We start from the raw sequence: 13,177 nt of genomic DNA, 5'->3' as shown, positions 1-13,177 counted from the left end.
TGTGTTAGTGTCTCGACATGCTCTGTAGGTTTGGGAGAATAAAGTATTGATCAAAATGTGCACCAAGGCTATGAACTTTCCATATTTTCATTTCATACGTCCTGGTCTTGATTCGCAGACTCCCAATTGGACCCATTATCCAGTGATCAGCAATCGACCATTCACACTGAGTGTATTTTGGGACTGTTTGACATCATTACTGTACAGCAATCTGCAGCAGCAAATGGCCTCTTTGTTGTGAGACTTTGCCATGAACGGGCTCCATTCAGTGGTTTTGTCTCTCTGAAGGCCAAGACAAGATTCTGATGGAAACCCAACAAAACCAAGAGAGGCTTCAATTGACTTTGAAAAAAAAAAAAAAAAATCTTTTAGACCTGTGATAGTCTATGGGGCCATTCACTTATCTGTGATTTTTTGCGGACTGTGTGGTCCATAGAAAATCATGGAGACATGTCAGATTTTGACTAAACTGAACACTAGCTCTGTCTCTGACACCACAGCCCTAATGGATCAGTTTACAATAGATTTGAAAATAAATTTGAATGTTCCTGGTCCCGCTGCTCCATCAGTAGACTGTTCCTGGTCCAACTGCTCCATCAGTTCATGGTCCAGCTGCTCCATCAGTAGACTGTTCATGGCCCAGCTGCTCAATCAGTAGACTGTTCATGGCCCAGCTGCTCCATCAGTAGATTGTTCATGGCCCAGCTGCTCCATCAGTAGACTGTTCATGGCCCAGCTGCTCCATCAGTAGAATGTTCATGGTCCAGTTGCTCCATCAGTAGACTGCTCCGGGTCCAGTTGCTCCATCAGTAGACTGCTCCGGGTCCAGTTGCTCCATCAGTAGACTGTTCATGGTCCAGTTGCTCCATCAGTAGACTGTTCATGGTCCAGTTGCTCCATCAGTAGACTGTTCATGGTCCAGTTGCTCCATCAGTAGACTGTTCATGGTCCAGTTGCTCCATCAGTAGACTGTTCATGGTCCAGTTGCTCCATCAGTAGACTGTTCATGGTCCAGCTGCTCCATCAGTAGACTGTTCATGGCCCAGTTGCTCCATCAGTAGACTGCTCCGGGTCCAGTTGCTCCATCAGTAGACTGTTTATGGTCCAGTTGCTCCATCAGTAGACTGTTCATGGTCCAGCTGCTCCATTAGTGAACTGCTCCTGGTCCAGCTGCTCCATCAGTAGACTGTTTTTGCTAGGGTCCTATCCAACGATTTACTCATCTATATTTTAGAACAATATTTTTTTGGGTAGATTGACTATAAATGGAATTGCTGTATTATACAACAATAATAAGTACAGTGAATTGAGACTTTCTGAGTCATGGTGACTGGCCCCCTTCCTGCCCTGACTGACATCTTGTAGTCTAGGTCATTGCATGCCACATCTTTTGCAATTTTGAGCCCAATTCTAGCCAAGGCAGGAAGACCTTCCTTCACTACATATTCGCAGAATGTTTCTGCTGGTGGCTTGTGATGATGTTCCCGGTCTGTAGGACGTCAGTGCTAGCCAGCTTGACTGTTTAGAAGAGCGGTTTCGTCATCCTGACTTCTTTATTATTTTTCAATGCTGCAATAACATTTTTTTTGCACCCTTATGTTGTTGATTGTTGTTCAGGAGGTGGCGTACATCCTACTGACAGCTCCCCTTTAAAGAGCAATTTTGCTTTACTCTTGCCAGCTCCATGTCCTCATAGTACATTATATACGGGGTGCAGGTGTACGGAGCGGGCTCAGGCCAAGAATGGTCTACATATAGATGTTAGGATATATGCACTCGGTATCTTTTTCTAGCTCATTCCGCACCTCATATAACAACTGTAGTGTGCAGCAATGTCAACTATTTGTTTCCAAGGCAGGTAGGCGCCTGATAAATGTCCCCCAACACGACCATCTTGGTGCCCCTGACAAGGTCTGCAAAAGTCTGAGCTTCATATGAAATTGTTAGCTGTACTACCGTATGTACGGTAGTACAGGGTGGGCCATTTATATGGATACACCTAATAAAATGGGAATGGTTGATGATATCAACGTCCTGTTTGTGGCTCGTTAGTATATGGGAAACTTTTCAAAATGGGTGGTGACCAAGGCGAATATTTTGAAGTCTGTCATTTTGGATTCAACTTTATTTTTTCCAATGGGAAGAGGGTCATGTAACACATCAAACTTATTTTGAATTACAAAAGAAAAATGTTCAAATTGTCTCTCCAGTAAAGGAGACAAACTCTAGCACAGCGCCACCTATTGGAAGTAGCGATCCTAAAAGTCACAAGTGGATTTTTGACAATCCTTTGCAATATGACTCAGGATATATAAGCCAGATCAGAATCCCAATTTGCAGACACGGTGTTTCGGGGTGCTTGCCCCTCGTCAGTGCAAAGTAAAAAGAAAAATGGTGTGATTGGTTTTAATGTAACTTTATTAGTTATTTACAATTTCATGACCACTTATAAAATGTGTTAAGTGCTGCCCATTGTGTTGGATAGTCAATGCAACCCTCTTCTCCTATTCTTGACATACTGATAGCAATACCGCAGACGAAATGCTAGCACAGGCTTCCAGTATCCGTTTTAGATGCTGCACATGTTGTATCTTCACAGCATAGACAATTGCCTTCAGATGACCCCAAAGTTAAAAGTCTAAGGCGGTCAGATCAAGAGACCTTGGTGTCTATTCAACTGGGTCACGATAACCAATCCACTTTAACAGGAGCTCAGCAATAACAGTTTATTTTATTTAAACTACTGGCAACCGGTTTAATAGCGCTATAACAGACCGAAGTACCTTTTCATACAATCCACTTTCCAGGACACTGTTCACGTAGGAATTCTCGGACCCGATTCCCATAATGTGGTGGTGCACCGAGCATTATGGTTGTCCTGTCCGAGCATTCCGACATGAACAGTGTCCTGGAAATGTTAACCTACAATGCACCCTACAATTTGTTGTACAATATCTCCTGAGTACGCCAATACCCCATATGTGGTCGAAAAATACTGTTTGGGGGCACGGCAGGGCTTGGAAGGGAAGGGACACCATTTGACTTTTGGAGAGGAAAATTGGCAGGAGCAGATTGCGGACACCATGTTGCGTTTACAGAGCATCTAATGTGCTTAATCAGGGAAAACCCCTGCATGTAACCCTACTTGGGGAGCTATATTCCTCAAAGAATTTATCTAGATGTGTGATAAGCACCTTGAATCCCCAGGTACTTCATATAATTTTACATGGAGCCATGGAAATAAAAAAATGAAATTTTTCCCACAAAAATGTTGCCTTAGTCCCAATTTTTCATTTTCACAGGGTAACAGAAGAAAGATAAAGTATAATTTGTTGCACAATTTCTTCTGATTACTCCGATACCTATTTGTGGTGGAAAACTACTGTTTGGATTTCACGGTAGAGCTCAGAAATGAAGGAGCGCCATATTGGCAGCAATAGATTGCTGATGCCATGTCACATTTGAAGAGCCCCTGACATGCCAAAACAGGAGAAACCCCCAGAAGTGACCTGAAGAAGGGGATGGACCATCCCAGAAATGCGTGCCAATATTCTGTTCATTTTTACTGTTACAGAGCTGTCTTCCTTTGTGCAGCGCCCAACCTTATAACCCTTTCTGCTTGTGCTTTGTCGCACAATTGACTCCCACTTTCTCAGGTGTAGAGTGGATTGTCGGTGCTGCAGCCAACTAGAGACTGCCAACTGCTTCTACGCTTGGGCCCTCAGCGTGGAGCGCTTCACTTGCCTGCACACTCGGCACAACTACTGAGTGTGGTTTTACCTGGCCGGTGTCTAGTGTGACTGGAACCCATTAGGTTGCACCACATATCTTCCACCAGCCCCCTTACCAAGGCTCACTACCTACCTGCACCTTCACAACTTGTATGTGACCTGTCATTTACACTCCCTGCTTCTCCAGTTCTCAATTTGAACTGCTTAAAAGGTCACACAAAAGCTATGTAGGTGCAAGCAAGAAGTGCAGAACCGAGAGTGAGGGAAAGCAGGGACATCCCACCCACACAGACTAATAAGCATGGGTAAGTGGGCTGGCATGCATGTGTAGAGTGGCTAGGGGAGGCAGTAGTAGTTATGCATACAAGGGCTGCAAGGCCGCAGCGCAGCTGTTTGGTAACCCCTTGCGTCCCAGTTGCTATTCCACTGCAAGGATGCTTTCACCACAGTTCATTCATCCACTGAGACAATGAGTCTGACACAGATGCACTTCTTTTACCCAGCGGAATACTTGCATTCACCAAATTGGTACTTTCAAATCGCATTACACGGCACCGCTCCTTACCCCGACGGGGTTCCCTCCCAACTCCATTTCATCGTTAAATTTACTGTCCGACTGCTGTCCTGGCACCTGAGCTTCTTCGAATGCTACTAGGCCCTTCATTCTCCTGTCTGACGTCATACTTCACTGGCAGATTCAAAAAGTCCTTTAGCCACTCTGTCCCATCCACAGAAACTTAGCTTGCGCCATTGAAGGGGCTTATTCCGACAACACTTCTCCGCCCATGCTTCTGGCCAGGACCTACTCTTGTCCTATAAGAGCCACTGACCTTCTGTCTAGCAGGGGATTTCGTTGGGATTTCTATCCAGGAATACTGATGCCACCTTGACCTTCCGGACTCAACCCCTCCTCTGGGGATGCAGTTACAATCAGTCCTCTAATGCGCAAGGACCCCGCGTGTCCGGTGTCAAAGGTTGACCCTTAGGATCTTCTCCAATCAATGTTTGGGCTTCTTGTATCTTTCTCCTACTGAGGACTCTCCTGTCCTGCTCCTACATCCTGCCCTATTTATGCTCTGTCCCCCTCCTTTTACTTAACCCCTTCCTACGGAGAAGTGTCTGGAAAGCAGTAACTGGCTCACCTTGCCACCTAGTGGCCATTTATCAAAGTACACAGTGCAGACTAATACATTTAATAAACCTTCCTGCGTGCTGGTCACGTCTGCAGGGGTGGCGTAGCCAAACACCCACTCTTGTGACGTAACATCCCAGAATGGAGGGGGAGAAGCAGCAGTGCTTTAACATAATAGGAAATAATAAAATGACATTGGGTTACATATAAGAACAGGCACAGGGATAGCTTTAGACAGAATGTAGATTGAAATGCATGTGTTTGTATCTCCCCGGAGTACCCCTTTAATTCCCTTGCAGCCTCACCAAAAGTGAAAAGTTACATTACAAGTTGTTATTAAAATCACTGTGCTGTCTGTCTAGTACACGGATGAGCTGAGTCCCCCAGGAGCTTCTTGGCTTCATTTAAAGAAAATCACCTTCAATATTGATTACTTGTGCGATCTTGCAAGATATAAACCCGCTGTTTCCCACTGTAAGCAGAAATGAGCTTTTGCATGAAAAGATTAAAATTACCTTGACAAGCCACATAATTCATGCAAGCTTTTATTTTAATATTTATGTATCCTTTGTTGCCTAAGGTCATTAACTAATGTGCATTAAAATAGAATAATCTGGGTTTTTTTTTCTTAATTTGAATGTCTTGCTATCTGGCATCACGCCCCATGTAAGTAAATTGGAGAATGAGTTGACTCCCTATGAGCTGTGTTCTCTATACACGTTTTCTATACAACATAACTAAAATAGAAACTAATAATTGGAAACGATTAAAAACAGAAAAAATATAGATTTAAATATTTCAAGGGGCTGTCTCATATGTCTTTAGCAGTGCGCAGCCCCTCTGCCTCCCAGCTTCCTGGTTGTCGGGAGGGTGGGACCCTGCTGATGATTGGCACTTTGAACCAGCAATATGACTGTGTCACTGGTCCGAGTTTTTGCCCTATACTTAGCTGCAAGCATAGACAGGTTTGCCTCTAGCATGGCAGGAGAGCAGGGGCACTTGCAAGCTGTTTTGAAAAAGAACTTACATTTACTGCCTAGGAGACCAACCATCGCTGATAGGCTGCATAGGTGACTGGTAACTGTCAAGCGCACTACAATGCAGATATGTAAAATAAAGTAAACTAAGGTCTAACTCAAAACACCTGATCCACCCAGTTCTGGTACAGACTAGAAGTCCCAGCTGCACAGCCCCTAAAGGCCCCTGTTCAGAGTGAAACAATCCTAACTGGATGTCTAAGATGAACCACTCGGACCTTTGCTTCCTCAGCGGCCATTGTGGGTGTCATGTACCTGTACCGCCCCTGCAGCAGTCGAACTGCTCGGATCCAGGGTTGCTGTGGCTCGAGGGTCTCTGGACCTGGCTTGCAGCCACTTCTAAGTGTAAATGGGGGGAATATTTACAAGGGAGAGTTCGTGACGCCACCCATGGTTCACGGTAAGGAGAGTACTGCCGCTGCCGATGGGAGTACCCGGGGAAGATGGAGCAGGGCAGCCAGATGATGTGGGTAGGGGAGACCCCAGCACTCTAGAGGATAGGTGAGAGGATGGCGTGGTGCGGGCTGTGTGGGCAGGCAGGATGCAGGGAGAGCAGTGTACTCACTCAGACCGTGGGGATGTTGGTGCGACCATTAAGCAGACTGACACAGAAGTAAACCAAGTCTCTGGGTGTCGCTGCCACTCTGGGGAATTCGTCCGGGAATCCGTTCCCACCGGTATTGTCTGGTGGACTGGAGCCTGCCTCCATGCACATGTAGATAGATGTTTCTGAGTGACCCCTCAGCCTGAAGCTGTCGGAGTCCCGCTCCCTACAATTAGTTAGAGGAGCTGTGTTCTCGATGGCTGACACTTGGGATTTCTGTAGGCCGCATAAGCTGGAAAGCCCTATCCCCCTCGTTGTGTTGGTACCTTCAATCTCTGAGCTCTTGGGGAAAGTTCATAAAGAGACTATCCTCCACATGTGAATTACCAGGTTGCGTGAAGCTACTCCCTGATCTAGGGTCCTGTACCCTGCCGTGCTCGGTACCGGTCCGGTTACTGGACTTTCTGGTGCCAACCGTTCTCCAAAACGAAGTCTGGGCACTCTTCTGCAATACCCCGCGACTGGGTCTCTGACTCCTCCGGTCCCAGACCACCGTCTGAGACCTAACCAAAGTCTACCAGGGAGCTACAACTCCCTCAGCTCCTCACTCTCTGAGGGCAACTCTAAAACTCACCATGTCCCTCCCAGCAGTCTGCCTGACCCCTAGGTGGGTAGCCCTTTTCCAGCTAGACCACCCACTGGTGTGCCTGACAGGGTGTGGTGTAAGGTGACTAGGATTTGAGTGCTGATGGGAACAATACCAGAGTTAGGATCCCAGAACCATGGAGGATGAGTTCTGCACCATAAGAGAAAGAAGTGCAGTTCCCTGTAACACCCTGATAAGGTCAGGGGCATCACATACCTCCTTAAGAATTCGGGGGAAAGTGCAAAGTAAAAAATAGGGCAAACCAAAAATAACAGTCTGCCAAAAAAGCACTTGCAGATCGGCTGTAATTCCAAGCAGGGTCCAGTCTTCAGAAATGTCTACAAAGGGAAATGTAAGCCCAGGGTGTGCTAGGGGAGACTGAATTTCAGCATTGGAAATACTTGTTGACAGAAGGCAATGAACAAACAAACAAAGTGTTCAGAACCAGGGCAAAACTAAAACTAACTGGCTCAGTGGAGTGGGACATGGATCACAGCATAGGAGATCACCTCTGAGGCCTGACAGTAACCTTCACAATGACCAGTAAATAATAAGGTTAAAAATCTATTATTCTGAACAAAAAGAATTTATAATAAGAGGGAAATTGCATAGTTTGCTGGTGTTTTATAAAGAGGGGCAACATCCCAAAATGCGTGTCTGGAAGAGGAGTTTCTGGTTTGCCTTCTGCTAAGACATGCATGTGGCAAGGCTCGGCAAAGGTTCAATATTGAATTTTAGGATTGCTACATCCATTAGGTGGCGCTTGAGATCAAGTCATCTTCCTTCTGTTGTGGATATTGGCATATTGTATTTTACAAGCATTTTTTAAATATGATTATAATCATTTTGTAAGATGAGATCACCCTTTAACGTGTAGGGTTACATATTAGTAAAGAGTAGGGATGAGACAACCCGAATTGTAAAGTTTGTTGTTTGTACCGAATACAACACCGAGCACAGACTTTTGGCTGTATATCTGGTTCCTTTTCAGGTTTGCCACCAGAATAAAGCTTATTGAATGGTTGCAGAGTAGCCAATCAGCAAGCTTTTAGGACGTGGGAACTTCAAGAGCCATCGCGGCCATGTCAAGTATTGGCTTGGCTGTGATTGACCAGGGTAATCACTGTACAAAAAAAGGGCAGCAGAATGGTTATAGCAGGGCATATTTACCAGTCTCCGTGGCTTGGCTGTAACACTGCTTCTGAGTCCACTCATTACATCTGATGCATATTCACTGCTTCCCCCGCCCACCTGTCTGAGACAGCATCTGTAATTGGCTGCTGTCAGACTGTCGTCATCTCTGATTGGTTTCCCTAACAAAGGCTGTCTACCTGCCTGAGTAAAGTGTAAAAATAAAAAAAAATGAAGTAGGATCCCCCATATTATGATACCCAGGCCAGATAAAGCATACGGCTGCAGGCTGCAGGCCCCAGCTGTGCACAATATCTTGGCTGTGTATCAAAATAAGAGGGATCACATGTGGCTGTTTTGAATTATCCCCCCAATTTTAATACACAGCCAACATAAAGCTGACAGTTGTGGGCTGGTATTCTCAGCCTGGGGAGCCCCATGGTAATTTGTTTATCGCCAACCTAAAATAGCAGCATGAAGCCACCCACAATTGTCACATCCATTAGATGCGACAATGCCGGTGTTTTACCCCTCTCATCCGGGTAAAGATTTGGTGCAGAAATGCCTGCCCCAGATTTCTGCACCAATTTGCATCTCCTGGCAGAACTTGTTTTAGTGTATTTTCTTGCCAGGAGATGCAGATTTGGTACTGATATTTATTCACCAAATTCCTGCACCAAATCTGCTTCTCCTGGCAACAAAATGCATCAATATTGCATCAATAATGCATTGTGTTTAAATTTTTTTTCCAGAAGATTCTTGTAGGAATTTGGTGTATAACTTCCAGCATTAAATCTGCATCTCTTGGCAATAAAAACACGTTTATCTGCCAGGAGATGCAGGTCTCGTTTAACTCCATGAGTTCACGTGAGGTGAGGTCACTGAGCTCAATGAGGTCACCTGAGGTGAGTTTACTTGCGGGGACCATGGGAACCCCCAGCTGTGACCACAGGGAAACTCAGTGAAGTCACCGCTCACAGCTGCAACTCAGTCAGTGTCAGTCTCAAGTTGCAGCAGTCATTCAAGTTTTCTAATGTGCCTGCACGCTGCGACATCAGAATGTAGCAGAGCCGGGATAGTCATGGGTCTTTGTATGGATTACGTTAGATCTGCAAGGGTGTTTTGGGGTAATGAAGGGGTGAAAGAGGGTGTGAAGATTTTATTTCAAATAAAGGATTTTTTCAGTGTTTGTGTTTTATTTCTTTTCCCTTTAAAGGATTAGTAATTGGGTTCTCATAGATGCATCCCATTACTAATCTAGGGCTTAGTGACAACTGTGAGCTGTCATTAACCCCTTATATTACCATGATTTCCACTGCACCAGGTAAATCGGGATAAGTCAGGTAAAGTGCCAGCATTGTTGTACCTAATGGATGCAACAATTCTGCGCAGCTGTGAGGTGGTAATTTTAGGCTGTCGGGTCAATATCCCTGACTCCTCCCATCCTGATAATACCAGACCCCTCCTTTCTGCTTTACTGTGACTGGATATCAAAACTGTGTGGACCCTACATTTTTGTTTTCCGCTGTATTTTGATTTCCAGCCATGGCAAAGCTCACAGGTTGGGGATGCAGCCTGCAGCTGTTGTTTTATCTTCGCTGGCTATAAAAATATGGCGGGAGAATATGTCATTTTTTTAAAATATTTTATTTTTTACACTACTATACAGCAAACTGACTGCAACCAATCACAGACGCAGACACATGATGGGGGCGTGTATAGCAGTCTGCAACCAATCATATGAAAAAGTTCTTTCGGTCTAATATAGCGCAATAAGGATATATGCTGATATTAGTTATTTAAACTTTATTAATTAGGCACTCCTATTATTACAACACGTTTCAGCGGAATTGCTTTCATCAGGTAAAATAGGAGCAGTCTATTTTACCTGATGAAAGCAATTCCGCTGAAACGCGTTGTAATAATAGGAGTGCCTAATTAATAAAGTTTAAATAACTAATATCAGCATATATCCTTATTGCGCTATATTAGACCGAAAGAACTTTTTCATATACCCCCTCCCTATTGGGAATCGGTAATAGCTGCAAAGGACCTGCTGACATATCAAAAAATCCAGCTGGTAGCTGGAGGATTGAGGAACAAAAACCTGAATTCCATGGTGCCGGTGGAAATCAGTAGCCGACAACGTTACCCCAAATCTGGACTCCTGAAGCCTGGACACAGGATCTGCTCGGAGGAACTCCAGTCTGATAAGCTTACACTGAAGTTGTGCGGGGGCGCACAACCAACAAAGGTGAGCAATTCTAATATTTTAAACGCTAAAAGGATTCCACGGGTGCTTCTCATAGTGCGCTTGTTTTATCTATCTATTTATGCAACCAATCATAGACACTGGCACAGAGGGTGGGCTGCGGAAGCAGTGCATGATGATGAACCTTAAGAGAGTCTGACTGCAGCGTGATCCTCCGGGAAACACCAGGAAACAGGCTATGTTTAACTATTCTGCTCTTACTACCATTTAACTTCCATTTGCAGCCTCTTAGCGCTTACTTCTGCCATTCTACAGCCCCAAACGTCTCATGCCTATTGACTTTTATGCGTTTCGTTGTTCAGGGTCAAATTTGCTCACAAACCCCGATTTTTTTTTTCCCCTTGCTTGTTCAGATTAGATTAGATCCCGTGATCCCAACGTATTGTTACCCCTCTATAAATCACTTGTAAGGCCACATCTGGAATACGGGATCCAGTTTTGGGCTCCACATTTTAAAAAGGACATTCAGAAGTTAGAGTCAGTTCAAAGGCGGGCAACTAGACTACTACAAGGAATGGAGGCCTCACATATGATGGCAGGTTGAAAAAGTTAGATATGTTTAGCTTAGAAAAAAGACGTCTCAGAGGAGATCTCATTTATATGTATAAATACATGTGTGGTCAATATAAAGGACTGGCACATGACTTATTCCTTCCAAAGACAGTACTAAGGACCAGGGGACACTCACTGCGAGTGGAAGAAAAGCGATTCCGACAGCTAAATAGGAAAGGGTTCTTTACAGTTAGAGCAGTCAGACTGTGGAATACACTACCACAAGAGGTAGTAATGGCAGATACTATAACAGCTTTTAAAAAAGGGCTGGATGATTTCCTCACTACACAACATTGTTGGTTATAAATGACTTAGTGACTAAATGTAGAACTGGTGGAGGAAGGTTGAACTAGATGGACCTAGGTCTTTTTTCAACCTAAGTAACTATGTAACTATGTAACCCAAATATCCACGGATTTGCTCATCACTAGTAAAGACCAGTCTTTCCAGTATTATGATGTTAATTCCTTCTGTAGAATATACTCCCTGTATAGTATCAAATATGACTTTTTCCATGTTTTCCCAGAGCTTTCTCTATAGGAAGTTAAAAACCCATGAAAGAACAATTGATTCAGGTACAAGCTGCCAGCTTTCTTTGGCGCAAACTAATTTCCTGGTTCCTGGAAGATTTGTGGTTACGTGCACTTATTCCTCAACTTTTCTGAGTTTCTCACTACTAGTCAGTGTAAAGTCCGCTTTACACGCTGCGATCTCGCTAGCGAGGTTGCTAGTATGCGCACCTGCCCCCGTCGGTTGTGCGTCATGGGCAAATCGCTGCCTGTGGCGCACAACATCGCTCGGACCCGTCACACTACTTACCTGCCTAGCGATGTCGCTGTTGCCGGCGAACCGCCTCCTTTCTAAGGCGGCGGTTCGTTCGGCGTCACAGCGACGTCACTAAGAGGCCGCCCAATAGCAGCGGAGGGGCGGAGATGAGCGGGACAAACATTCCGCCCACCTCCTTACTTCCTCATTGCGGGCGGCCGCAGGTACGGTGATGTTCCTCGTTCCTGCGGTGTCACACATAGTGATGTGTGCTGCCGCAGGAACGACAAACAACCTGCGTCCTGAAACAGCAACGCTATTTGGGAACTGGACAGCGTGTCAACGATTAACTATAAGGTAAGTAAAATTGCTCGGTAACGGTGGTTCGTGCGTTTCACACGCAACGACGTCGCTAACGAGGCTGAATGTGTGTCACGAATTCTGTGACCCCAACGACATCACGTCAGCGATGTCGTTGCGTGTAAAGCGGCCTTTAGGCTATATTCACATGTGGGCTTTTAGATCTGTTTCACAGCACTCTGTTTCACAAACCAAGAAAAATGATTAATGTCAAAACGGATTTGTTATAAAACCGATGTAAACTGAAGTAAAATGCGGAATTTTTTGTTCTACTTGAAAAAACGGATACAGAATGGCAACAAAATGGAGAATTTTATAGCCTTTTTGCTTAGGTTTGTGTCCATTTTTACAAAGAAATGGAACTGAAAATGCCAGTGTGAACATAGCCCAATTATTAATGGAGTTGACTAGGACTTATTTTTTACTTGTCTACAACAGCATAAGTGATTATGAACCCTATAAATCACAAAGACTTAAGACCATTTACACGCTGCAACATCGCTAATAATATATCGTCGGGGTCACGGTGTTTGTGACGCACATCCGGCGTCATTAGCGACATCGCAGCATGTGACACCTAGGAGCGACCTTAAACGATCGCAAAAGAGACAAAAATTGTTGGTATATGAGAGGTCGATCATTTACCAAAAATCGTTGTCTCGTATGTAGCGAGGTTGTTCCTCGTTCCTGTGGCATCACACATCGCTATGTGTGACACCGCAGGAGTGACGATCATCTCCTTACCTGCGTCCACCGGCAATGCGGAAGGAAGGAGGTGGGCAGCATGTTCCAGCCGCGCATCTCCGCCCCTCCTCTGCTATTGGACGGCCGTTTTGTGACGTCGCTGTGACGCTGAATGCACCTCCCCCTTGAAGGAGGGATTGTTCGGCGGGCACAGTGACGTCGCAGAACAGGTATGTGTGTGTGACGCTGCCGTAGCGACAATGTTCACTACGGTAGCGATCACCACATATCGCACCAACGAAGGGGGCAGGTGCTAACAAAAA

This window comes from Anomaloglossus baeobatrachus, chromosome 8 (genome assembly GCF_048569485.1).
Source record: "Anomaloglossus baeobatrachus isolate aAnoBae1 chromosome 8, aAnoBae1.hap1, whole genome shotgun sequence".
Taxonomy (NCBI): Eukaryota; Metazoa; Chordata; class Amphibia; order Anura; family Aromobatidae; genus Anomaloglossus; species Anomaloglossus baeobatrachus.
Note: the sequence above shows the minus strand (reverse complement) of the source record.